Below are 27,826 nucleotides of genomic sequence, written 5' to 3'. Positions count from 1 at the left end.
ATTGCTCTGCTCTCGTGGCCGCCGGACGTCCGTTTGCATAGTGAGCGCAAAACAACCCACATCAATGCATTTGGTGCTTTCTGCTGACATCTCTGGAAGAAGCTGTTCTCCATATCAGGCGGTAATGAAGATAAACGGAAAGTATTGTGCAATCCTGATCCCAGACTGCTCTCCGAAATTATGTGCTGTGGAGCATTGTAGGAGCTTTCTACGTTGTGCAAATTCGGCCTCTTTGTTCCGCAAGGAATGTTCTAGCCTTGTGTACATGGGAGGGAGTGAAGATCTGGAAGGCCAGCGGGACACACGTGCTAAACAGTTAGGGGAACCAGGCACCCGTCCACTGCTAAAGCTTTTCCTGGGGAGTGCAGAAAGGTTCTGCAAATTTGAATCCACACACACACATGGCGGGCATGTCGTGAGCGGAGCCGGCTAGTGCCAGAGGTCAGACTAGATGGCCCGGGAGACCCCTTCTCACTCGCTCTGTTTCTATGTTTCTTCACCCTGGAAATGAAAGCATGCATATGACTTTTACATACGCTCAGGTTTAGGGGAAGGATTCAAATTCGCAACACCTTTTCTTCAGCCCTAAGAAATAAAGTCCAGGAAAGTCTCGACTGCCTGACTCTACTGAATGTATAAACCAGCTCTCTCAGAAATGGGTTGTAGCCCCTGCACGTTCACATTTTCCTGGCCAGCTTGGGATTTTCTGTGGTTCCTGAGAATGTGGCGATTACTCATTTAAATTTGAATTCATTTTAATAGAATGTTATTGAGAACCTGGAACTTTTACAGGAAAAGACAGAAACTAGGGGAAGTACAAGGTTGCAACACGGGGAAGGTATATTATGCATATATTATGTATTAAATACATCAAGATAATAAAACCAAATAAACATGGCCGTACTTTTGAGAATGCCTGAGCTAACGGTTTGCGATCGGATAAACGCACGCATTCAGACGCTTTTCCATTTCGGTTAGTTTCAGCCTTAGTAATCCAATCCTTATGGGTGCCATTTCTTTATGATTAGGACGTCCGTAGTAGCTCAGAGATTTAAAAACCCATATTCACCTGAAGCATCTGAACAAAATGGCCAGATCTAAGGTGTATTTCGAAACAGAACTGCCACCGGTTGTGAGGGAGGTGAACCAGAGGAGAACGCATCCCAACATCAGTTCCACTTCTGAAGGAAATGCTGCATTTGTGTTTTCTTGTCAATGGCTGCAGAAGCTCGTGCACCTATTCTGCAGAGGTGACAAATTCCCCCCCACCCAAAATCTGCTTGACCCCAGGATTAGACAATGGGGCGGGAATCCAGCCCTTCACCCCCATTTTTAATGATGGTATTTCCCAGCACTATGTATGAATGTGAAATCTGAAATGAAGAAAACGGGGGAAGAGCGGGGTTGCGTGTGAACCCTGCTGCTGGGGGAGAGCTTTGTGAATTCCCCGGACTAACGGAGAGGAGCACCTGTGCCTTTGATCAGATCAAGCCAGAATGCTTCCTGGAAGCCACAAGGGCGAAACTGCACTGTTGTACTTTGTGCACCTCATGAATAGTCAAAACACCGTGGAGAAGACAACCGTGTTCTGGACAGTTGAAGGCAGAAGAAGGGGGGAAGAGCAGCTAGGAGACGGATGGACCACCAGGGAGCCATGGCCTTGAACTCGGGAGAGCTGAGCGGAGCTGCCATGGACGAGACGTTTGGGAAGGCTCTCACTCCTCGGGTCGCCGTAAGTTGGAGAGAGCTTCCAAGCACGGAGCAAAACAACTTTTGTGCTTCGGAGTATGAGGAAAGCTATGAGGTTCGGGCACCGCCAAGGTACATCCTGACTCAGTAGTGCCATCTTCCTTTCTCTTCCTGACCCCAGAACACCCCATAAATCCTTCCTCCGAGGTGGCTTTGCAGCCAGCGTTTTTCCTTCCGTGCCGCCTGCAAGGAGGGTGCTCCGAGGGTGGAGTCCCAGCTCCGATGTTGGAGCAATGCTCTGACTTGGGAAACATTCATAATACCTCCAAGAATGCTTTTCAGTGGGGTTGGTTCACCCCGGGAGCAGTCACTCATAAAGTGGGCAGAGGTCAAATAATTAATCCTTTCTACGTGAGCCAGTCAAACCGGAGTCTGGGTGGACGAAGCACACCCTTGCAGCCTATTTAGAGTCTGATTTAAATACCTCCACGAATGAGCATTGCTGCCTCATAGCCCGTGAACACATGGTGTGCTTCTCTCGGACGTAACCCCTTCCGTGGGATGCAGAGCTGAATCACCTGCTGCGTGTGACATACAGACCGGTTCATGGACGCCTGGATGAGTTACTCACACTCCTTTACTCTCCGTCCACAAGCTTATAATGCACAGAACATAGTTTTGGTTCCTGCCCAATTCCTGCTGCACCAGCGTGGTTTTTCAGCCAAAAAATTTGGCGTAAGGTAGTTTGATTCACTACCCAGGGCCTGCAATGTATAGAAGCACCTGGAGACGCGTCCCCTCAGGCTATCAGAGGGGGTAAGAAAACGCTCTACACACACTCAAGAAAGTGCTGGGTACCAAACCAAGATGATGTTGCCCTCTTTGTGGAGAGATCCAGGACAGAACAGGGTCAAAGAGCTGGCAGTCCTCGTCACCAGGAAGGAAAACTAGCAGGCCGTGGAACGATAGAGGCTCTTGCTGAGGCTGGTCCGGCTGGGACAGTGCATTTCATTGCAGGTGGAAGTGATCAGGCAAGAACGAACTTCTCTGCGTGTGGATCCCCACGCGGGCAGCGTGGCACCCTCCACACCCAGAGGGGAGGTTCAAGAGGAAGCCGGAGGTTTGCTGAGCTCAAAAAGACCTTTAGCCGAAACACCCGTAAGGGGCGTAGAGCCCAGAACAGCCCCGTGTGGAAGGAACACGCACAGGGGATGGACAAACGAAGAGTTGGCCAGGAGGGGGAACGGAATGGAGTCCCCTGGAAAGGGCATGGTCGTCAGGCTGGCAGCCCGGAGAGGAGTACTCCGCATTAACGCAGTGTCGTTTCTGAAACAGGAATTGTTGGCCTGAAACCGTCCTTTGAAGGGAAGCTGTCGACGCAGGGCCAGCCTCCGCCCTGGTGCGCATGTGCGGGTGGGTGGTGCGATCATTCCGTAAGTACAGAAATGTCATGTCGATCAGGAATAGGAAACTTACGACCTTCCAGATGTTTTGACTGGCACGCCTCACCATTGATGAGAACCGCACGCCAAAACATCTGGAGTGCTATATCCGCCCCCCCCCCCGATATTCCTTGTGGCACACTCGTTGCGTTACTTCCTCTCTCCCTGGCATTCAGACCCAGTTCTGCCACTCATTCCTTCTCTGGCCACGTCTTGGCTCAGATTAAGCCCTCGATGAAGACTTTACCTTATTGGTTTTGTTCTGGCCCGCCACGGCGGAATTCCTCTGCTTGCCCTGTACACTCCCTAAGGAGGGAAGAAAGCAAGCAAGAAGCACTTTGCATCTTCTGAATCATCTCTGATTCCTATTTAGGCAGCAAGCGCAGGCTTGTTGGAAGGAGCTGCGAGTCGTCTGAGCTCAGCAGCCAAACTGCCATGCTGCCTTCAGGCACATGCTCCGTGTCTGCTCTTGTCTGTCAGTTATAGAAATCCCATGTTTGCGCTTATTCTGGGGCACTTTTTCCAGCCATTCCAGAAGCGAGGGTTGTTTTGCTTGTTTGTACCAAGTGGAAATTTCTCAGTGTAATTCTTGCAAAATGTGGCATTACTCATTCCTGTGTCAGGTAGGCTGCAAGTTCTCTGAGATCCGTCCTCCAGGTGTCCTCAAAACGCAAGATGCAACTGGACAGCCGTCGGGGAGGGATGGTTTGGGGCCTGGACCCGGTGGATTCCTGGCCTCTTCCAACTCTACTAGTCCAGGATTAGTACCTCCAAGGCTGCCACAAAGAGGAAGGTCAAGATCTCCTCTTGCTGATGCCAAAGTGCAGGACACGGAATAATCAAGTCAAGTTGAGGCAACCCAGATTCAGGCTGGACATCAGGAAAAGCTTCCTCACAGTCAGAGCAATAGGACAGTGGAAGCAGCTGCCTGGAGAGGAGGTGGGCTCTCCCCCACTGGAGACATTCAGGAAGAAGCTGGGCAGCCCTCTGAGTGGGGTGGTGTGGCATAGTGTCCTGCAGCAGCAGGGGGCTGGAATCGATGGCCTTCATGGCCCCCTCCAACTCTACTCTTCTATGATTCTACTTCTTTCCCCACAACTGCTTGCAGTAAAGATAGCAAATTTGGGTCGGTGTTGACTCAGCCCTTGAGCCCAAAATGGCTCTATGCCATGGCTGCACTTACTTTACCTGGGAATCCACCAGGAATTGTGTCTGAGCAGAGTAATATAAAGTTGGGCTGCCCTTGCAGAAACTTCTTTGCCATCTTTTGTTTTGTTCCATTTTCATTCCTGAAACTCTCCTATTTAGCTGTGGCTGTTTTGGTTTTACCTTTTATTTATTTTACCTTTTAATTACCTTTAAAATAAACCTTTTATTTTAAAAGGTTTTACCTTTTATTTATTTACCTTTTATTTTACCTTTTATTTATTTACCTTGCATCGCACATGCAATTCTAACAACTTTGTGGCAGGCAGAAATTTAGCAGGCAGCAGAGGCTTTCAAAGGCCTTTAGAAGGCCTCGTGGAGCTAAGACTAGAACTTGGGGCTGCCACTTAGAAGACCATGTGCTACCCGTCACTCCTGTTTTAGATATAAACAACTCATGTTAATGATTAATTAAGGCAGGAATAAATCGATGCCCCCTTTTATCGGCACCATTCTGGGCTGTTGGAAAGTGGGTGAAGAAATGTGGGGAAAGCTTTTCTCGGCGTGGGTTCACGTGTTTTCAGGAACACATCCAGTGCCGGATTGCGGAGCAGAGGCTGCTGTCCAGCGCACAGGGGCCGGCTGCGCGGGAATGTTGCTGGTTTCCCGGTGGCCACACGCACCTGTTCCAGTGCACCGCGGCTTTAAGCGCCCCGCCACAGCCGAAATCCCGCGGTTGCAGCTTTCCAGCAGCTCTTTTGCCGAGTTCCGTCTTTCTCCCCGAGTCTAACAAAGGAAAGTCTGGCGGGGAGGGAGACACGCGGGGAAGCAAGGCCCGTAATGTGTTTAACCGAAGCAAGACTGAGTGAGAGGGTTTTTTTGTAATGGAAACTTGGCACGAAGCTGCACTGACTCTTTGCTGAAAGGGTTTTGAGCAGTGGGCGTCCTGCTGATTCCTCAGTGTTTGCAGCACTGCCAGATGTTACTGGCCCAGGAAAATGCACTAATCAGAGCAACATGCAAGTTTCTAGGACGAGCGGGCGCTTGCTTGCCAAAAAAATCCCTGTGTGCTGGTGCTGTGGCTGCCAGCACAGAGCTTTTGCTCTCCAGCATCTCCACTGAAAAGAAAGCGGAGAATACAGAGTGCGCCTGGCTTACGAGGTTCGTGGAGGCCCTGGACACGCGTGTCTAGCGACATGCATCTCTGACTCACACCAAACTGAGACGCTCTTGCGGCAAGCCGAAGGCATCGATGGGCAGAATAAGTACCATGCCCGGGTTAGGCCAAAGTCTAACTTCTCCAGCGTTGCATTTGCCAAAGCCCGTTACCTCTGGAAGCTTTTAGTGTCCTTTGCTCTAGCAGTTTTCTGTAGCTCCTCCTTTAAATTGTGCATGGAATTGGCAGCTCCCTTGGCACCGAGGGGAAATCAGAATCCAGGTGATCCCATTTTGGGATGGGAAAGAGCCTTCAAGCTCAGATCTGTCATTGGCGGAACTCTGGAAATTGCCTTATTCTGAAGAAAGGGAATTGAAATGCAATGTAGTAATATGAACATCAGAAGCAGACTGGGGAATGGGAAAGCATGAGCTGAGATTCTTTTGCCACGACTCTCCCTCAGCTTTAGCACCTGCCTAGAGGCAATATTCTCCGTCCTTTCATACCCAGACTTGGAAGGCAAGTGCACAACACCGCACGACCCTCCCTTTTGCCGGGGAAGGATCTTGCGAGCTTTGTGGCCGGTGACCGCGTTGTTTGGGTGCGGCTCTGCCCTCCGGAGAGCAGCAGGCTGGTGTGGGGCGCGGGAGTGGGGAGCGGGCTCGCTGTCGAAATCACGACGGACCCCCTGGACTTGCAGCCAGAGATCACAGCAGCCCTTCTTCTGCACTGCAGCTGCAGTGGCTGTGCCCGAATTTGGGGTTTGGCTCGGCCCCTCGCCCCCTGCCCTGTACGAAGGCAATGCAAAATGTGGCCGGGCTTCTGTCGACCAGAATATGATGTTTCTCTGGTTCTTTTCCCTCTCCAGTTTACGATGTTCTGAACTCCGCTTTGGAAACGAGCGATGAGTGGAGTGGCCGGAAACTACTGCAGGATTCTGAGGAGAATGTCACGGACCATCCCGAGGAAACGGGGCGTGTCTACCTTAAAAACTGCACTGAACCAGGTAGGATCACCCCCCCTCCTCTTGGGGCCATCCATATGGCGAGATGGGATCCCTGCTTCACGGGCTGAGGTATCGCAGCTGGCCTTGGGTGCAAGGTGCGTTGCGTTGCGTTGCGAGCTGGGTGGGAGAACAGCCGGGGCCTCAGGCAGCAGCGTGGCTGGCCAGGAGCACCGTCTTTCTCCCAGGGCTTATCAAGCAAAAGAGTTACAAGAGCATCTCTGCGCAAGGATCGTATTTTGTACCTGTGAGTAAGAGGCGTTTGATGGTGCTTTAGGTGCCAACATCCTCTGGTGGAGGTGGTTGTCTACCGGGCGTTTTGCAACCGCTTCCGAGGCTTTTTTAGATGGAGGAAATTGCGATATTATTTAGAATTTGTGCCATCACTTGCACGTGTATTTATGTAGTTCCACTAGACTGTAGCACCCCCTTGTGGTTGCATGATGGAACATACAGAGAAAGAAAACCCCCGGGGTTAAAACACGTGGAAAGAAGCTTATCTTTATCCTGCAAAGAACCTGGAAACAGAAGCATCAGTAAAGTGGATTCAAGAGCTTGCGTAGATGTCTTCAGAGCTGAAAAAATACGGCTCTTAGATGTTTTTATTCCTTTTTGGTTTTCTAGTGTTTAGGCCTTGTATACAATCAAAATATAAATCTTGCTCAGTCTCTCTTAATCTGAGCTTAAGAGGAAGCGGCTAGTAGTATTTCTGCCAGTTTCACAGTTGTATATATCAGAGTTGAGTGTATGGAGCTGCTCGGTGGGAGTGTGAAAATGTTGTATCAGTTTTCCCGCTGGAAATATTTTAAGAAATGACACAGGTGCTCTTCCACTTTTTATTGTAATCTGAGAACAAGGTACGATCGTTCCAGTTTTGAAATGCTTAGTTTAAAATAAATGGTTTTTGAGTGGAGGGCTTGATAAAGATCCCGCAAAGAGAGTTTATTTCGTCTCTTCTACTTTAATTAAAAAGAAAACCCATCCAGCTCTGTTGCGCTGAGTGATCAAAGCCACTCTTCTGCATAAAATCTGCTGTTAGGGTTCTTCCCGTTTGCGTAGGGACAAGTGCTGAATTGTGTTTGCTTTGCCTGAAAATAAATGATGACAATCCAAGAAAGGGTCTGGACTCAGTTCAAAAATTCTGCTGAGAGAAAACCCGGAAAGCAGCGAACTGGTTTCTTCAGTCATCCGGCGATTATCGAGGCTGAAGGCTCTGGAGGTCTTACTGAGTGCAGCCCGTCCTTTAGCATTGTGCACCTAGTTTTTTCTTTAATCCTTCTAACCTCGCCGAGGCAGTCGGACGATCGCCCCGCGTCCCCACAGTTTCACTTCCTCCTTTGGGGTGAGCTTTTCAAAGGAGAATTCTTTCTGACAGATTCATTATACGAAGGTCTGCAATTCTAGTTTCATCTCTCTGAGTTTTGAATCTGCTGTCTTGCTTCTCTACCTGTTGCCGGTGTAGTTTGAAATATGATTTTGTGGAAATGCATGAATACAGCTAGTTTTGAGAAAGAAAATAGAGCTATCCACACAAATTAGCAAGTTAAATGGAAAGTGTCTGCTTTGGATGAATCTGGAGGACAGAAATTTATTAAAGGAATTCAAATGTATTTTCACGGACTTACTGACAGTTTGGTCTAAGCTGGGAGTCTGTTTATGTCCTTTGAAATCATCAGCATCCATCTTGATTTACAATTTAATAAAAATGCGGTAATTGGCCATTTTATAAATCGCAACATTATGGGGATGATACATTTATTGATTGGATTGATGGTTGTCACGTTAAACCTTTAAATCAATGGAGAATAAAATGATTAATTCAAGAGCAGCATACTTTCAAGTTAGATATATTTTAAATAACCAGTTAAGAAGTAAGAATGGGTGATTAACACAAGTAAATACATTTGAGAAGATAGTGTGGGAGAAGACCCAAAAGATGCTAACCCAAAATTTATCAAATTATAACAGTGTTATGACATACTGTCAAGTCATGGAGACTCCGTGATGGAAGAAAGCTCTCCAAGATGTCCTATTCATGACATCCCAAATTATGGTGCAGATGAAGGAAACAGAAGACTGACTTGCATTCAGTGGTAGAGAAAATACTTGGAGAAATATCATCAGATTAAATGTGGAAATACAGTTGAGATAACTTAAGTAGACATACAGCCTCTCTGCTTTAGCAGAAAATTCAGTTAAGCTTTTGCATCACATGCTTCCAATATGGATAGCTAATGAAGATCTAGGAAAATTGTGAAGCTATATGTTGGAAGGGTAGAAAGGAAGCTCGGGGTTTATGCATCGTTCGTGGACTTGTTCAGAGGCAAGGGGATTCTGGAAACAAATTATTTCTAATATTGGTAATATTCTGCCGTATACGATCATTTTGATCATCAAATGTGCTTAGTAGCTTATCTGTAAGCTGCAGTAGCAAAGAACAAAAAACCCCAACTCTTTTATATATTAGCAACACTTCTTGTGTGTGCGAAGTGATGGGAAAGAAACCAAAGCATTTCTGTTCTCTGGCAGTGCAAGAGACCAGCTAGAAACAGAGCGAGTCAGAAGGGGCTTCCGGGTCATCTAGTCTGACCCCTGGCTCCAGCCGGCTCCACTCATGACATGCCTACCATGTGTAAGCTGGCTGTATAGCTAAGAATGTCCAACCTCTGTGACCAGGAAGGTAAACCCAGATCTGATATTCTCAGAGGAGGTGGGGCTTCCTCTAGGGAATCCCGTTAACTCTTCCGACAAATTTGGTATGAGGCCAGTGGATCCCAACGGTTAACGGTTGATAACCGTTGGGCTCTTTGTAAGGCAGCCAAGCTGTGACGGGTGGGAAAATCCTTCTCAGCAGGACTGCGGTCCGGAAGGAGGCCACCCCACGGCAGAACAACTGGGAAGGAAAGAATTTCCACCTTCCCCCCAAGTTTGGGAGAACAGCTGTGGGGATGTAAACCAGCCCTGAGTTTGCCAACATATCAGCCCAAGGTGCTTTTGGCAGAGGCTTTTGAGTCTCTCCTGTGGCGCCTGGTGAAGATACGCTCTGACAAGCAAGTATCCACCCTGCGTATCTTGTCTGGAAAGGGACCCTCCCCAGAAAGGCCAGGCAAGCTGCCATTCTCCTGCCAAACATGGGCTAGGATGTCGTTGGGCATCGCTCGGTTCCTCAGGCCAGCGCAAGGCACCGATGCTGTCAACGGTGGGGATGTACTGATTGGGTGGAGAATCTGCTGGATTCCCTTGCTGCTGCTTCCCCAGTTCTGGCCCACTTTGCATGGAGTCTGAGTTGCTGACAAGCATGCCCATATTATGGGGCGCCCACCAGGAAATGAGCGCAAGCGGCGCCATGATTGGTCACCAGGCGCACCTGCTCCCGCCCCCCTTCTTCCCACACGCGTTTGGCACCCAGAGCAAAACCGCATGGCTCAAATCTGGCGCTAAGCAGGGAATCCTGATTTCTTGGTGGCATTTTGTTTACCTTTAAGACACTCCCGTGGACATTCTGCTAGAATCTGCCTACTTATAATTCAAGTCAAGTCACAGAAGTCACTCCTGACAGCCCTTGAAACATCTGAGGAGCCTTCTCGGCTCTCCTTTCGGTCTTCCTTCCTCCAGGCGAAATGCCTCCAGCTCCTTCTGCTGCAAGCAAAAATCAGCATCTCTCTGCTCCCTTGAAATCTTTGCGGGCGTCCCCTAACCTTCTGTGGCAGGTGTTGAGGGTGCACGCAGGAAGAGGAACCGCCTGTCTTCCTTTTCAGCTGAGTTAACCGGATCCCTCCATAGCTTCTGCTAATGCAGCCTAAAGCAGCACCAGCATTTTTAGCAACTGTCACCCCAAGACCCATTTCCCCGGTGCAACTGCCATTTGATTTTCTAGCAAAGAAATCAGGCTTGGCCAGTCGGGTTACCTCCTGTCGATCACCGCTGGTGCTCGGGAGGCGTCTGATAAATAGTCTGCTTATTACACCTCAAAGAGTGTTCCAAGTTGCCCATAATGCAAACTCCCGTTCACATTAGTGAGGCCTCTTATTCCTTGAGCCCCCTCGTTTCTGTGTAATTTTCGAGAGCGAAATAGCGCAGCTTGGCTTGGGGAAGTGAAAGGGGAAACAATGGGAGAGGCAGGGAGTAAATCCAGCCCCACTCCTGGAATAGAAACTGACATTAAGGAGTAATTAAGAGAGGCGATTCAAGGAGCAATTACCTGGCTAATCATCAATAATCCCTCAGCCAAGCTCAATAGAAAGCAATAAAAGGGCTTGGACTGGCAGAGTGAGATGCTTGTTTTATTAACGTTGGAAGGAGTCCTAGCAGAATAAGATGGATTTCTGAGTAAGTATTGCAGAAGATCTTGGTTGCCCACAGTGGGATGGTGCAGCGCTCTAGCAAGTCCATCTGGTACCTCGCTTCCGCCGGGTTTGCTCCCAACGGCGGCAACCTGTGGGTTAATTAATTAGTAGCTTGGAGCCAGGTTAACTGTGGGTCGTTGAACTCCCAATGAACCTACTGTGACTGGGTTCGGACATCACATGGCGGTCGGCTCAGTCAAAGCCTGCGGAACCATGCTCTGTGCCCCCTGTAGCGGATCATGGGTTAATTAACCCACCATTAACCCATAAACAGTCCATTGTCGGCTTATCTGGGGACAGGGTCTAAAACGGGGGCGGAGGAGGCTGCAGCAGCTTTGGGGTACCTCCTCTCCTCCCAAAATGCCCCCTCTAGCCCCCCTCCCGAGGTCACTTTCCCAGCCTCGGGGTGGATTTTTCCAGGATGCTCTTCCCCATACCAAAATGGGACTACCACCTCTTTCCAGAAGAGTGAACAAGGAACTAGTTTTTTATTGGAAAATGCTGAGTGATGCATGAGCCCCTAACTCTTGGCTGCTTCTGCAGAAAAGAAAAACCAAAGGGGCTTGGCCTGTTGGCTCTTTTGGTAGACGGGCCCATTTTTCTGTCTTTATACCTGTGCGAGATTTTCCGTTCATGATTTTAATCCGTTTGCGTGGCTCACCTCCTCTCCATTCCCACCATCACACCAGATGTGATGGGTGGAATGTTGGATTGGGGACCCAGGAGAGCCCGGTCCGAGGCCCCGCTCAGCCGCAGGGCGGCCTGGGCCACCCTGGGCCAGTCGCCCCCTCTCGCCTCGCAGAGGAGAAACGGAGGGGAGGCGTGCTGGAAACTGCCTTGGCTTCCTTGCATGAGGAAAAGGCAGGAAAGAAATGCAATGTGGTAACGAAACAATATACCCCTGTATACTTCCGGGCTATCTTTATTTCGAAATGCAAATAATATATCCAGTGTTCGTCTTACTTAGAGTAGATCCACTGAAATGACGGGGAGTTAAGTTAGACAGATGCTGGATAACATCCAATGTTCCTGTGCTTCAACATCTTTTCTAAGTACTGCGCTTCACAAATCGGGGCATTATTCAATATAAGTTGCTCTGTGAATGGTAGGCCAGTGGTAGGAAAAGATTCCTGGCCCCTTATAGGAGACGAGCCTGTCGTAACTTCTGTCAGGCACATCTGTTAACCACCCGTAAAGTCAGATCTTTCCCGAACCACTCCTGTAACTTTATTCACTGCGGCTGCTAAAAGCTTCAGGGCAGAGGGCCAAAAACCGTTCCTGTCAGATGTGCACGAGATGAATCGACTTGATTAGCTTGTTCGGTCTTTCTCTTTCTCACGTGTGGTGAGAGCGAGCGCCGTCTCCCGCCTAGTGAAATGGTGGGAAGTGGAATCAGCTGGCCCGACATGCCAGTCGCCTTACTACTGGCAAGACGATCTTTTCAAAGGACGGGGTGTTACGATGCGCATCTGGGTTTCACCTGACCGGAAGTCTGCTTTGGATATTTCGTTTTATAGAAGAACTTTAAAAATTGCTATTGTCGCATTGGATTAACAGTTGGCATGGGAATACGGACATTTTTAGTTTCTCAGGACTCGGTATGCCAGGAAGAAAGTAATCTAGAACTCTGCGCTTTGGAAGCTTGCCTGCTGCAATAGCAAAAAAGGAAGGTGGTAGGACATTAATTAGTGCTTTGGCTGTTGGCCACAGGTATGAGTATGGCGGACTCCTGTCTCTGCACATGCGCTGAACTTATATGTGGAAATACCAGGGCTTTGGCGCGAGCGTGGCAGGCATGATAAATCGGACTGCACGCTGAACTAGACAGCTCAGATGGGGAGTTGATCCAGTCACTGACAAAATAATGCTGGCGTGGCTTAAAAACAAGAGTGTGGAAGGCTGAGGGTGTTCTCTCGAGGTCCAGAGCTCAACCCGACTCGAATGTGTGCAGGGAGCTGCAGGTTTTCCTTTCCCTCACAGTGCGGGGTGCCTCGCATCCACGAAAGGGGTTGGTCCATTTCACACCCAGGTTCAGGTCCAACAGGTGGAACAGTCAGTTCAGCTCCTCCAAAGGTCATCTGCTCCCTGGTCATGAAACACTGAAGAGGAGGCACATAATCCGAGGGCGCTTGTTAAAACAGAAGTGTTGATGTTGCCTTGCAAATGCACGATGAGTCCATTCGCAGACAGGTAGCAGCGTGTGATGGGCCCGTTCACTGGGCAGCTTTTTGAAAATTCCACCCCCGGCTGGGCCAATTGGAGGCGAGGACGTGCGTGCAGATGTGGGCAAAGCCCAGCGACAGATTGCCGAGCTGCCGTGTATCGCATATGAAAGAAGAAGTCCAGAAGCTGATGGCGAAGGACTGCAGCAGGCCGAGGGGAAGGCCCAGCTGCGTCTTCAGATCCCCAGAACACAAAATAATATTCAGGGGCAACGTTCTTACTATGTTTCACAGGCAACAGGGCAACGTGGTCTTCCTGTTTATGAATTGTTCCTGTGCTTTTGTACCTCAAGTGTAACAAGGCTAAGATTAAAAGCCCGTAATATCGAGTTTCTCTTCTGTGCCGCGGTCAGATTGCCCATTAAAATGAGGAGAGCTAGTCCTTGTGCGGCACACCAGAAACCGATCACATTTAACGACGCTTGCCCAGCAAGGAAAATCTTCCAGTCAGAGAAAATGTTGAATGCGCCTTCTGGGCCACCAAGACTAGACTGCACAGATTTTGACTGGATTACCTTCAAGAGCAGGAAATGTTTGCAGAGATCAGAAAGTTTTTACTCTGAAAAACTTTATTTGACAAGGGAATATGAGAACTTCCTTTCAAGAAAAAAAAAATCAGGATGGTAGAAAGAGTTATTTGACATTTTCAATACGAAGTGCTATTTAGGCTATCAATTTCAAGAATAGCTGCTTGAAGTGCTACCCCGAAATATGTCTAAGTCTGAGCTGTTCAGCACCATCACTATTGATCCTCTACCTGCGCTCGATGTATCTGTTGGAAAATGCCAACATTTTGAGCTTGGACTGGTTTATTTTTAGCAGCTCCTTGGAACAATAAGTAGAAAAGGCTGAAGGTTTTGCTTAGTCCCACTTCTGAAGAAGAGGATGCAACTCATCCGTGTACGGCAGTCCTAGGATAGGGGGCTAATCTGGTTGGGTGAAAACCAGGATTGGGTTTTCACAGCTTGCTTCCTGTGCGAAGCAATCTGATGGGGTGATAGCCAGAGAATCATCCCTTTTTACATCTCAGGAGGCAGGCCCCATCCTGGTGGCATTTGTTTGGACGGACCAATAGCTTTTGCAAGGTTAAGAAATATAGAAACAGAGCGAGTCAGAAGGGGTCTCCCGGGCCATCTAGTCTGACCTAAGGACTGCCTTATTTTTTAATCTCTCCTGTCAAGACTGGCTGCCATGAAGGAATTCTTATTAAGTCAGCTTTTGGCATTACTCAAGAGTATCTACTGAGAAAAGTGCCCTGGCCCAAGTTTTCAGTGTCTCTGGTGAACCCAGAAAGTCATCTCAGAAGGTTCTGGTTTCACCCTACAATGTGCAAGAAGAGCGAGTAATTTTAGCTACAAGGACCAACTCTACTTAATGCCCCTCTTGTTTTCTTTTTAACTGACTGTTTGTACCTTGTGTTGTGTTTTGTTTTGTTTTTGGTAAGACCACCAGAGACTTTTTATATTGGGACAGCATATAAAAACGTTAAACAAATAAAAAAAAACACCATTGCTTTGGAGAAAGTAGTGCTAGAGAGACTGAGGAATCTAGAGCATTTAAAATGAGCTACCAACTGATGCTTTGTGGGCACAGTCTTGAGAAAACCAGGATTTTCAGGTGCATTTTAAAAGGATGGGCATTTTTTTAGCAATTAAAACTTGATATTTATTTATTGCAAACTTTTTTATACCGTCCACTACCGAGGACTTGGGACGGTTTGACTGTAAAGCAGAATAAAACGAAACACAGCATCCTAATTGATTTCTAGCAATAAAACCCATATTAAAATGACAATCAGACCTTAAAATATTGGGAAAATGGAAAGGTGGTTGCAATGCTGGGACTAAAGGAGGACGTTCGTCGGAATGATCTCATTTCAGAGCTCGGCGGGGCCTGTCGAAGTTAAGCATGTTAGCACTTAACTCATGGAAGTTGCTGGGCCATCTAACTCTTTTATAATCATCATTAGATATAACATTGATCCCTAGCTTATCTGTCAGGGAATCACTGCAGATTTAATTTTGAACTTCAGGAAGAAAGGTAATTGGTCACTTTCCTGGAAAGACCCCGTTTTTTGATTAGATGGATCAAATTTTCCCGCAAACAATGTGAAGTCAAAGCATCGCCTGCTGTCCTGTCACTCATTCTGACCAGAAATCAAATCAAGGAGAGCCCCCACGAGTCGCTCCGTTAAGAATGAAGGGGTTTAGCCTGGTTACTAATCGGATTAAGTTGACTCCCCCTCTGACTTGGTGCGGTATCTTTAGCTGGATGGGGGAAGATGCCACTGGACCCATCAGATACATAAGAGGAGCAGCGCTGAAATGCGAGTACCGGTCAGGGTCTGAGGGGCGTCTTCTTTCATCAGAATCACCAGCCACTACCGCAAGGGCATTAGGAAACCTTTTGGAAAGGCCAGAATGTCATCCTCACAAAGAACTCCACATTTTTCTAGTCCTTGGTCAGGTTCCCGAGGACCGGAAGTAAAGCTTTATGATCTTGAGGCTACAGTGAGCAAGATTCACAATACAACCCACATCTCGAAGATCACCTGGGGCTAAGCTGGTAGGAGGAGGAGAAGTTTTGGAGACCAGGATGGCCATGCCTCCTCCGATTCTTCTTCCTGCACTTGTAACAAACCGGCTTAGGACCTGGTTACCTGAAGGAGTGTCTCCCTCCACATGTACGTTCCCACCCCTTAAGAGCCTTCCTTGAAGGAGATTAGGTTAGCTGGAGCAGGGCCTTCTCTGGGGTGGTGCCCCGACTGTGGAATACGCTCCCCAGAGAGGTTCGCCTGGCACCGTCGCTTTATTCTTTTCGCCTCAGGCTAAACTCTTTTTATTTTCCCAGTATTTTAAGGTTTGGCTGTTATTTTAATATGGGTTTTATTGTCAGAAATTGATTAGGATGCTGCGTTTTATTCTGTGTTTTGTTTTATTTTTTGTCTGACTGAGTTAAACCATTCCAAGACTTCAGTAAGGGACAGTCTAAAAAAGTTTTAAACAGACAAACAAACAAACACCCATCCATCATCACTGGGATTTGTAACCACATCTCTTGAAGCAATACGTTGTCAGGCACGTCCATACGCTCTTCGAAAGAACCTTAGTTGAGGTCCAGCCAGTGATGTTCCAGGAAAGAAGACTGAGGAGAAGTTGTAAGTTGTCCTCCTTCCCCGTATGATGGACATTCTTCCAGTGGGTTGCTCCATTTCCGCTCATGCGGGAAAACAGGCAACTGCTGGTCCTCAGATAAATTGGCCACTTCCTCCGGCTTGCTTGCCCTGTCAGCAGAGGTGGAGCTATTCTGGGTTTTGTGTGATATTTTCATCCTCGTGACAGAGAGTTTTAATGGGAGGTTGGTTTCCTCTCTTCTCAGTCAGTCCAGTTCCTCTATTATATCCAGATGATCCAGCACAGGATCCGACACAGAATGGTTGGATGTTGGAGCTGGAGAACTAAAAAATTCTTCGGCTGGTCTCTGTCGCTCATTCATGCTTGGCAAGCCAATTTCAGTTGCTGAAAGGAAAACCTGTCCTGGACTGAGAACTTCAAAATTAACAGCTGAGATTCTTCTTGACTGGTGGCGATTTATGTGTTGTACATGCCATGCTTTAAGTCTTTTTTGGTTGATTACATTTCTGTACTATACACGACCAAGCTTCTTTGGGCAATTCCCAACCATTTCCAACAAAGTACAGCCCAGGTAAGAGTACAAAACGGTAAATGTTTTTAAACTACATCTTGCAAGAGAAGTCAAAGCCAGAATAAAATCTAACACCAGTACAAAAGTGATATGTAAGGTCAATGAAAGATTTAAAATAGAGGTTGAAACTAAAACTCCGGGAAAATAAGGTCCAGCAATTTGAATTGGGTCCAGATGTGGGCTAGCAGGCAGTGTGGCTGAGACAGTCACGCTGGTCCGCCTCGTTAACCATCTTGCTGCCAAAGTTTCTGAACGGCTTTCAACAGCAGCCCCACCTGTAAGAGGGTGCAGTGATGCAGCAGGAGGAAACCAGAGCAGGGAGAACCGCAGCCGAGCTGTCCCTTTCCGGGTGAGGACATCGTTGGAGCCTCTGTCTCCACCTCTGTTTCTGGAGCTGGACAGGAGAGCACCCTCAAATTATACGCTGATCCTTTGGGGGCATCACAGCCCTCTCTAAAACACGTTGGGTATCTCACATCCAAGTGGACAAACAACCCACCGACTGAACCTCCATCTTGCCTGGGGGGCTTCTCGGTTTGCTGGCCCTCTTCCAGTCCGTGGCTCCGCCTAGAGCCAGCCAGTGCTGCCGGGTTATTAACGGGGACTGGCAGATACTCCCATCTCATGCCAATCCTGTACTGTCTACACTGGCTGCCCACTGAAGCCCGGGCCCAACTTAAGGTGCTGGTAATGACCTATAAGGCCCTAAACGGCTTGGGTCCTGGATACCTGAAGGAGCGGCTTCTTCCCTATGTGCCGGCCCATCCCTTGAGATCGGAGGCAGAGGCTCTTCTCCGGGAGCCCCCTTTGAAGGAAATCAGGAGGGTCGCTACTCATAGAAGGGCCTTTTCAGCGGTGGCACCTCGACTGTGGAACGCGTTCCCCAGGGAGGTCCACCCGGCACTGTTACTTTATTCTTTTTGGCATCAGGTGAAGACCTTTTTATTTTCCCGGCATTTTAACATTTAATTGGTTTTATCTTTGATTTCATCATGAATGGTCAGATGCAGTGCGTTGTGTATTGTTTGTTGTATAAGGTTGCTTTGCTTTTTGCTTTTTTTGTTTTTTGTAAGCCGTCCAGAGACTTTTAGTATTGGCATATAAAAACTTAATAAATAAATAAACAGTGGTGTTTTCACTTTAAAACACACCTTGTTTTAAGTTAGGGGTGTATTCCTGGAGGCCCCCGGGGGACAAGGCGCAAGTTTCCATGAAAACCGGTTGTGCATTTCGCATGTACCCTGGCTTAAGGAATGCAGGCGGGGAGCTGAGAGACGGAGGCTTGTGGAATTTGGGAAGGCACTTGGCTGAAGCCTGGGTGTCGCAGGGAAGAAGATACGAGGGTGGTCTTGCCTCCGTGATCCCCACAGAAGATGCTCTGCAAGCACACATGGTTTTGGGCAGCCTCGTTCAAATGTGTATCTGGTGGACAAAATGCATTGTTAGAGCACCGAGCTGAGCAGCTGGAAACGTAAGCCGGCAAATTCGGAGCGTGTCCGCGGCACACGCTTCACGCTGGAGCTGTGGCTTGATTGCAGGAGGAGATGCCAAAGAAAGCAAAGGTTCTTTGCCCAGGAGTCTTAAAAGGATGGGCCCGGACCTCTGCTCAGTCACTGGATTTGCCGCAGCAGAGGCTGAACGGAAGGCAGGGACCTGAGCCACTGGGATGTAAGTTAGTGGAACTGTCTGTTCCTACAAGCCGGATTCCTCTCCCCTTGGCAACACGCTGTGCCTCCACTCGCAGATCTCTGGGGGCTGCAGCAGCCTTGTGCAAATCTCGGAGCCAGCATCCCCGTTTCCGGCTGCCACTTGCGCCGTCGGCTCTCACGCCCACCGCGAGCCTTTGCTTAGTATGCGCGCCTCTTGAGGAGGGGGAGTCGGGAGAACCAAGCTGCAAGGCAACGCTGGCTCGCTGGCTGATGTGCACCTTCAGGGGAATTGCGTAGGATTGCTCCAGGGTCATTCATAAATGCGGCTCTTGACCCTAGGAAGTCCGAATCCCACGGAATCCGCGCTTCTTGTGATTCACCAGCTATCCAGCTATGTACGGTTGAGCTTACATTGCTGTTTAAATTTGATTATTCGGAGACGCAATGCCAGTGCCCATTTCAGCTCTTATACATATCATCTATACACTGTTCTGAGAGCTTTTGCTAATCTATAAAAGCCTTAAACATACAAATAAATTTCTGGGATTGGAGAGCTTGGATGTAAATAATCGGTGACCTTCATCTTTTTACAGCCCGTCAAAATTGCTCTGCATGATTATTTGTTGTCTGAAAAGATTTGCAGATAATGTGCGGGAAGCTGCCAATGGGAAGCTGTGCCCCGGTTTTACTGGGGTTTTTGTGGCTTTGTTCTGCCCCCGTTGGATGCCTAGTGACCTGCTCAAATTTGCAGGCTGGCCCCAGTGAGGGGGACTCATCGGTCAATGAGCCGTTGCAGTTATTAGTCACCTGTTTCTCATGAGGGCAGAGGTGGAGAGCTGCGCCCGTCTCCTGTGGGGCACTGCCGCTTGGGCCTCCCCCCGTGCATGGAAGGGGCCTGAGTGCTCTCCTCCTCATCGGTGCTGAAGAGGGCTCTGTGGCCAGCATGGGGAACCTCTGGCCTATGAGCCTCGGCATCCGCAGACCGATCCCTGGTGAGGCCGTGGCCCTCCCCACCACCCCTTCTGTTTGTGCTTGCTCAGTGAAATCCCCACAGTGTGTGAAAAGGGCATTGAGGAAAAGGGCTGCCCCACTTTTTGGCCAGGTGGCCCTGATTCACCCCTTACCTGTGCATGCATGCATACCAGCGGCCCTTTGGTAGAGGCTCTTGAGAGGCAGGAGAGCCGGAGATGGGCTGCCCCAGGGGAGTGCAATCCGAGCAATTCCCCTTGATCTTGAAATGATCCGGGCTGTTCTCCTGGATTGTTTCCATAGGCCTGGGACTGAATGTGCTGCTGCCACGCGTTGCAGGATTTTACCATGATCCTCCTGGCAGACAATCAAATAAGTCTCTATATGATCGTGGCTTCCATCCTCCCTGCTCAGTTCTTCCACAGTTGGCATGTATCCCATCAGCCACCATACTTGGAATTCAATCCTAAGGTGCATCACTCCCTGCCTAGGCTTCCTCCTCATTGGTCCACGCATAGAGGCTGGGTGGCTAGAGCAGTTCCTGCAGTTGCTGCTCTTTCCAGAGGACTCTGTGGTAGTTGAGCATCGGCACCGTGGAAACCACGATCCTGGGTTCAGGCAACACAACAAACCACGGCGGTAGAGAAACTCCAGAACAAGCCATTGTTTCTTATCGTTGTTTCAAAAGACCAAACTTACCCTGGTGAAATACCATGACCGGGTTCAGTTGATACAACAGACCAACGATGGGAAACAATGGCCATGGCTTGTTGTGTTGTCTCGACCCACTGTGTTATGGTCTTACTTGCGGGGTTGATTTCAGCTCTTTGGGTGAGTGTCATTCGGCCCCTTGGCAACTGAATGACTGGATTTTGCAGGATGTCTCACATCAACATCTATACAAAGCTGCTACGAGTTGTCATTACGGTTTTCTGAGCCGTGGCATCTTTATGCCGACGACACAGAACTCTCTCTCTGAAGTGTCGGAATCCAGGGAGGCCCAACACCGTGTTGTTGCCAGTGCCTCCCACAGACATCTTTATTTCAGGAAGCTTCCATTGACTGCCCAGGGACCTTACTGAGAGTTATCCTGGTTTTAGCATAATTATTTTATTCTCGTAATATTTTTATGGTTCACTTCTCCAAATCACTTTTGGTATGAAGCTGGAGATCAATGCTGTACATAAATCCATTCAGTCAAAGCAAGTTCTGGATGCTTTTTTCCCAATTTTGAAACTGCCTTCTCAGAAAATGGGATGCACAACCCAAAATAGGGATAAAAGGCTGAGATCTGAGAGAAGGCATTTCTCCTGCTGGCTGTTGTTGCTCGCAATGAATTAATTCCATGATGCGAGACGCTCTCTACAAAGAGCAGAGGGAGGGACCGCAGATGAAACCGATTAAGAGAAGATTCAACGGAGCTTGGTTGTGGCAGGAGGCAGAGGGCGAGCTGGCAGGGTAAAGGGAACATTAGCTTGCCCTCTGAGACTGGAGAAAGGAATAATATTTGTTTTAAACTACCGACATTCCTGACATGACAGATCAGGCAGGGCTCAGAGGAAGGGCTGCATGTGACAGAGGCCGGGGGCATCCGCGTGGCGCCTTGTCGCGGCTTGTCAGAATGGTGGTTGCCGAGGAAGGCTGGTCTACGTTGTCTGTGGCTACAGCCCCGTCTCTTGCGCCCACAGAACTAGGGCCCTGGGCACTAGTCCCTGGGGAGAGGGAGGTGGGGAGAAGGTCAGGAGGCAAAATCCCACTCAGCACTGGCTCTGGATCTTTGCCTCTCCGAGGTGAGGTGCTGGCTGGATGCGAATAAGGCCAGGGGAGAGTTGTGGAGAGCAAGAGGCTCCCCTTGCTTCCGGTCGGTCCTATGCTCCCAATTTTTGTTGGCCGGTAGAATTCAACAGGAGCCGCTGAGAGCTGAGCCCACCCTGCCGATATCCCTCTGGGCTCTGCTCGTTGGACGTACTAAAACATCCGTCTCCACCGATGTCCTCGAATGCACAGCTGGACTGTGCGTCAACCCAGAGTGGGTCACACGGTTTGGTACCAGGCAGTGCAGCATGTTCCGGCACTCCCGGATCGTTAGGTAGAGGGCCACAGCCGTATCTCTTTTCTCACTTCATGCTATTAAAGATTTGCAGTGGCACTTTCGAGAACAAAAGGTGGGGAGCAGAGAGACAACTCCACACACACACACACACACACACACGAGTAACATAAATAAATAAAATCGATTGGTGCCTTGTTCTGAAAACATTGGGAACTCATGTCCTTCCACGCACACGTCTTCCTCTGACCTTGCCATGTGAATTCATTGTTTTTCATATCATTTCCCCAAATGCACAATGGTTTGCAGGGATGCCCCCATATTGCTCAGTAGCAACACGGGAAATGGCTTCCTATGTCGCTGCTGAACATAATCCTAAAAGAAGCACAGCCTTTTTGCTTACAGAGTTGGAGGCCCTCTTGTCACATGCAAAGAAATCCGAGGGCAAGTTCGCACCATCGAGGCCGATGCCGGCTTGTGTCTCTTCTCTGCATTCCTTCCATGTGCGTCTTTGATCGTCTGCAGTGAAACCCACGTGTCTGAGCAATCCTTCCACCCCACTGGAATCCTGACAGTGCATGGGAAAGACTAATACCTTGCAGCTGCCTATGGCAGTAGATTCCAAAGAATTGTCCCCGCTACTGTCACCTTTGCAACGGAATGGGGATCTTTCTTTTCTGTATGGTTCCTTCTTTGTACGTCTCCTCCGATACAGGTACGCTGCACTTGCACGTTCTTTTGGGGCCATAAAGATTAATTTGAGGCCATGCAGTTTTCGCGACATCTTCCTCTGTTCTTTACTGTACACAAGTACTGCATTTTGCTTTGCCGTCAAGTTTGCTCTGGTTTATGACAGCCCTTTGAGTGAAAACTCTCAAAAATTCCTCTCCTTGACAGCTGGGTGGATTTGATTTAAACTGAATTGATTTCAATCACTAGTAAGTTAGACTTGATTTAAATCATGTTTTGTACATAATTTGCATGTGAGCCTGCCTTACCGGAAGGTAGCAGAACTTAAAATATAATTAAAATTGTAAAATTAAAATATTCCCCAACTGGGTCTCTTTGTGGCCTGATGCCGTTATAGGTTTTCTTGTCCAGGGAAAGAATAATACGATAAGCCTCAGGATAAAGGATCCAAAGGCTTGCGGAGTATTCTGCTCAGAAGGTTTCGTTTTCATTTTCCCGCTTGCCCGGCCCTCCTCGCACTTCGCTTCTTCCGCAGATCTATTTCCCTCCCAACAAGCTGTCATTGATTGTTTTGAAACTTAGCACTTAAAAAATGGGGGATTGATTCTGTGTACATACATTTGCAAAGGAACAATGGGATTAAGATCTTTTCCTCAACTCTGTATGTTGATCACGTTTTTGCTGTGCGCATGTTTTTGGATGTGATCTGTGCAGATGCAAATTCACGGCTCAGGGTAAAACCAAGAACCTGTGATAATGTCCTCTAGATAGAAAAACTGCCCAGTACTCTCACAGGGACCTCTGGGAGAGCACAACCTTGCCAATGGATTAATGGAATTTATTTACCAAAAAAATTAAACATTGCTTGACTATATAGCCTCATGCTACATAATTAAAATATATCCTTATTTCATGATGAATAAATAACCTTTGCAATATAATGTAACTTAAAGAGAAAACTGTCTTTAGATAGAGGTTTTCCTCCATCTTGACCGGGGGACCTTCCAGGCCGAGGGCCAGACACAGCCCGTGTGTCAGGATCCGGGCCTGAGTAGCTGCACACGCTCGCAGAGCCAGGAGCCCCTTTGCGGGCCCTTGCAAGAGCGCCTGTGGAGCAGTCCTGCCGTGCCGCCGGAGACCCTGCAGACCACCCTGAAAGGCTGCCCTGCCCCGCTGCTCCTGGGGGCTCCTCCGGCCCCGCTGCCCACCGGCTCGTTCCAGGCCGTTCCCGCCTTGCTCCAGCCCTGCTCCAGCCAGCACCCTTCCCGCTCTTCCCATCTTTCCTCCGAGTAGACCCTTCCTCACTCCAGCCTCCTGCAACCCTCGCATCCAGGTCTCTCCGGTGAACGGACTTTGGAACTGCGCTCCGACTCTCTCTCTCTCTCTGCGTGCCAAACTCGGACTGCCTTCGTCTGAGTCTTCGACCCGGACTTGCCCCAAGCCTCTGGCCCCCAAGGAGCTCTGGACTCAGCTTGAGCTCGCCCCTGGACCCGGCGTTCTGCCCCTCTTTGCTGCTGCCCCCGGCCCGGCCCTCGCACTGTGGGGACCCCCACCCAGCCTGCCAGCGTCTTCGCCACCTCCCCACACAGGCACAGTCTCTTGTCCCTAGGCAGCAGCTCCATGGCGAGAAAAGCTTTTTCCTCTTCTTGCTCGACAGTCAACCTTGAGACCGTATGTGGGAGGCGTTTTGGGACCGTGAAGGCTAGGGCCAACCCCTTTCTTTCCCCAGTGCCACAAATTCTCCCCCTTGAAAATCCGTCCTCCTTCGCCGCTTCTGCAGCCCACCCCTTGGATGCCCTCCATGGACACCAGCGGGGGCTTGTTGAAAACAGAGTTGCCTCGTGTGCCCAAGCCTGTTGCAGGGCTCCCCCCTCCCCGGATCTTGTCCATTGTTTTGTTTCCTACAGCAGCCGGCTTCAAGGGGACAGCCCCTCCTGTTATTCCAGCCTGTTTAATTTATGTTTGCTTTATTTGGGGTATTTCGTCATAATGCATTGTGCAACAGCCATTGTGATGGATAGATAAGGTACAAATGGGCTGCATTTGTCGAATGAACAGGAGAGATCGGCTCGCCCCTTCTTGCCATGGATATTTTGAAGCAGGAGAAAGGACGAAACGGCACCGACGGTTTCCCTAGCAACATTTCTGAAATACGACATTCATTAGCATTGTGGTGCTAAGTCCACAGGGCTCAGGCTTGGATCTAAGCCGCACGCAGGGCTTCAGTGGAATTCAAATAAAATATCAAAGTTTCGGGAACTCTTGCACATCCATTTAGCACAGCTTTCGCCCACACGGCCCTGCTGGCGCAGTGGAAGTGGCCACGGAGACCCATGTGGAAACGGGGGTGCCCTGGATTTGAGAGCTTGCTTCCAACAGCTGTTTTATGGCATGGGTCGTTTTAAAATCTCCTCTCCCCAAGAACGCTTTCCCAATTTGCTTGCTGGAAGGTGCAGGCCCACCCTATCCATCACCGGATTTTTAATTATTGGGATGGCAGCTCCAAACTAGCCACGCACCGTTTGAGTGCCGGGCAAATCCAGCTGATCCCAAGACGGCCTCTGTGAGCCCCAGAATGTGCTTTCTGTCGGCGCAGGCTGGTGTACCACGTGTGGCCTGCCCTTTCAGTCAGGCACGGTGGAGGTGGGGCTCGCCACACGGGATGAGGGCAATCAAATGGCCCTGGGTGGCACAGTCAGGCGATGCCCGTTGATGGCCTGTTTATTTTCTCGCCCGGTTCAAAACCTTGTGTTTATCGTTAGGGTCCTGAATGGCTCGGGGCCAGTTTCTCTGAAGGAGCCTCCCCGCAGCTCCTGGACCCCAAGGTCAACTTCGGAGGCCCTTTGGCAGGGCCCTTGCCAAAAGAGGGCCCGTGGCCCCTGGGGAGACGGCTTTCTCAGCACTGAGTCCTCAGCTGTGGAATGTCCACTCGGGGGAGTTTGCTGGCAGCCGCATCAGGGACAGCCCACACCTGTGGGCCGGTACCCCAGCCAGCCTGCCCTTGAAATCCCCCGCCTCCTTTTCGAGTAATTTTCTGCCATCGCAAGCTTGGGAGGCTAGTCCCCTTCGGTAAAGTAGCAGCACTGAGAGGGCAGCCCCTCACGTACGGCCACGTACAGAGCAGTGGAGCATCCTTCAGCACTGCATGCAGTTGCATGGCTTTTCTAGCCACAGAAAGCTGCTGCAGCTTGCCAAATTTCCACCTTCTAAAGGAGAGGGCCTTTTAATGGACTCGGGCAGCCACTTCCCTCCTAGCAGGGAGAAGAAAGTCTTCCCAGCTTCTATGCCCTAAGTATGCACAAACATAAGCAAGCCTGGTTAAAAAAATGCAGCCCGCGTAGGACGGGGAAAGAAACCGCCATGTCACCCTGGAATTTTTAATCGCTGGACTACCTAACCCGTCTTGCTGAGTGTCCGGATTGGTTGGCGCTTCATATTCCTAGGCAAGAGGCTTGCTTTCCGCTTTGTGCTCATTCTCCCCTTTCTGAACTTGCCGCTGAGAAAGATTGCGCGGCGCAGTGAAGACAGAATCGTGGCGGTTGGCGCATTTCACGCACCGTTCCTCTGGCTTATCGGCTCAGGTGGCTGAGTTGAAGCTGCGATGCCTGTGGGATCTCAGAAGCCCTCAAGTGGCGGCCGGGAACATTGGAGAAGGAAATGATGGCAGCTAATCTGGTCGGAAGAGCAGAGCGTAATTCACATGGAGAGGCGAGCCAGAAATGGGACCTGCGGCATTCCAATTCCAGCACAAGTTGCATTGGATGTGTTAGTCCGTATTGCTTTAGGCCAGCCTGCCAGCCTGCCATGGGATGCTTCAGTAGTACCAGGATAGACACAGCCCAACTGCAAGGAATTTGCCGTGGCATCCTCACCATCAGCCTTGATCTTCACCTTCCCCCTCCTCAAGCAGAGCGCTGTCAGTCGCATCCTTGAAATGGCTCCTTTGCTTTTTACTCGGAGATTTCGTCGCGGTAAACGACAGGTGCTAGGAAAACTCTCATGGCGGTGAAGAAATCAAATATGCGTCTTATGGCTGTCCCCATCTGCTTCTGAATGAGCACACATCAAGCGTCTGAAATACGTATTTTAGGATGTCGGGCTGTAGTGGAGTGTGGAGAGTTTAAGCGGGCAAACAGTTTAGGGTTTTTATACAAGCCTCGTATAAGCCTGAGACGCCCAGTTCTTAGTCCGAGAGGGAAACAGTTTTCCTTGCACAAGCCTGTTTTGTTCTCCCAGACAGAAATGGGAAGAAGTGGAGTGTCTGATTGCAGAGAGATTGCAAAGGATCAGCAGGGCTTGCGCTCTCATATGCTCAATTTACATAATTTGTGTTCCTCCCAGTGAATGTGTAGAATTCATCCTTGCTGACTTGGCCTGTGAATTGCAAAGTGAGTCCTGAAATGACCCTGAGCTGCACATTTGCTCTGGCAGATGGGAGAAGAAGAAGGGAAGGGAAAGGTACACGGTTACATGACTGATTCTCCAATATTGGCACAAAGGTTTTCCAGGAGAGAACGTACCTGCTTCCCAGCATGCTCCTTCCCAGAGACGGAGCATTCCCTTCCCGGCAGTGTATTTTAGCTTCACATCAGCAGTACATTAAAAATATCCATACAAACTGGAACCTTTGGATGGGAATGGATTGTGCTGCAGTGTTAGCACGAACTGGGTGCACGGAATGAACTTACAGGAACTGTCAAGGAGAGATGTCGGATACTCCTTTGAGCTCTGCCTGCCTGCAGATCATCTGGCACTGCCGAGAGCAGCAGAAGCATTTGCACAAGATTGAATGCATAAGATGGGGAGGAAGCAGCACCAGGCAAGGGCAACGGCGTGGTGAAGCAGCTCGGCTGTTTTCTCCCTTCCAAATTCCTTGATCTCTTGGAGGACGCCTCCCGCACTCACCTCCTCTAACTAGGGCACTTGAGCTAATCTGCATTTTCCTCTCTGGCACAGGAACTCTTGCCCAGATTGCTGGCCTTTCCCTGCGAAAATTAATATAATTACATGTGGTAAAACAGAGATCCTACCGATAAACAGAACAATTGTGTCTGTTCTCTGTGGGTCTGCCTTTACTTCCCCACAACAGGGGGAAGTAAAGGAATTTGTGGGGGAATTTGTCAGGAAATGACCCACTCCACAAAATTTGCAGGTATTTTGAGTCTCCAGATTCCCTCTTGCGGGAAAAAGAAAAGTGTAAAGTTGCCAGAAGGTGCTACAGAAAAGTAGTCCGGCTTGTTTTCCGTGTGTAGGGTGTGCCACGACCCAGTGGAGAAAGGCTGGGTAAGTTTATATTTGAGCTCTCCTGGGATTAGAAGCCCCTCGTGCCACAAGCTGAAGTGCCCTTTGCAAGCTCAAAATGACAACAGAGACAAAATGTTGTTTCTTCAGACCATCCATGCATTACAGAGGCACCTTTTCTGCTTTGTGGCAACACCTGCCTCTCCACAGAAGAGCATCGCGTCTCCCCCGGTCTCCGTAAAGACAGCAGGAGTGCCTCCTTTCCATGCACACTGACGGGATCCAAACTGGCAGTGACCAACCAACCAGGAAAGAGAACTTGGGATCTATTTATTTATTTGATTTATACTCCACCTTTTTCTTTTTTTAAAGAACTCAGAACAGCTTCCATGATTCTCTTCTTCCTGCTGCCAGTCTTATCCCCACAACAACCACCCTGTGAGGTCGGTTGGGCTGAGAGTCAGTGACTGGCCCAAAGTCACCCAGCTGGCTCCGTGGCCGAGCGGGGACTCGAACCC

General features: G+C 49.3%; 1 protein-coding gene across 1 annotated transcript in view; it reads left to right on the top strand.

Moving 5' to 3' along the window:
- The first annotated feature begins 6,342 nt into the window (after positions 1 to 6,342).
- The window catches only part of SLC24A3 (solute carrier family 24 member 3), a 90,111-nt gene continuing 68,627 nt past the window's right edge, over positions 6,343 to 27,826 (top strand). The window contains exon 1 of the mRNA XM_044442920.1: positions 6,343 to 6,439. The gene's annotated coding sequence lies outside the window, so the exon portion shown is untranslated. The remainder of the gene's footprint in view (positions 6,440 to 27,826) is intronic.

This window comes from Varanus komodoensis, unplaced genomic scaffold (genome assembly GCF_004798865.1).
Source record: "Varanus komodoensis strain SLA01 unplaced genomic scaffold, ASM479886v1 scaffold40, whole genome shotgun sequence".
NCBI classification, from domain to species: Eukaryota; Metazoa; Chordata; class Lepidosauria; order Squamata; family Varanidae; genus Varanus; species Varanus komodoensis.
The sequence above is the reverse complement of the archived record's forward strand: the minus strand, read 5'-3'. Positions and strand labels throughout refer to the sequence as shown.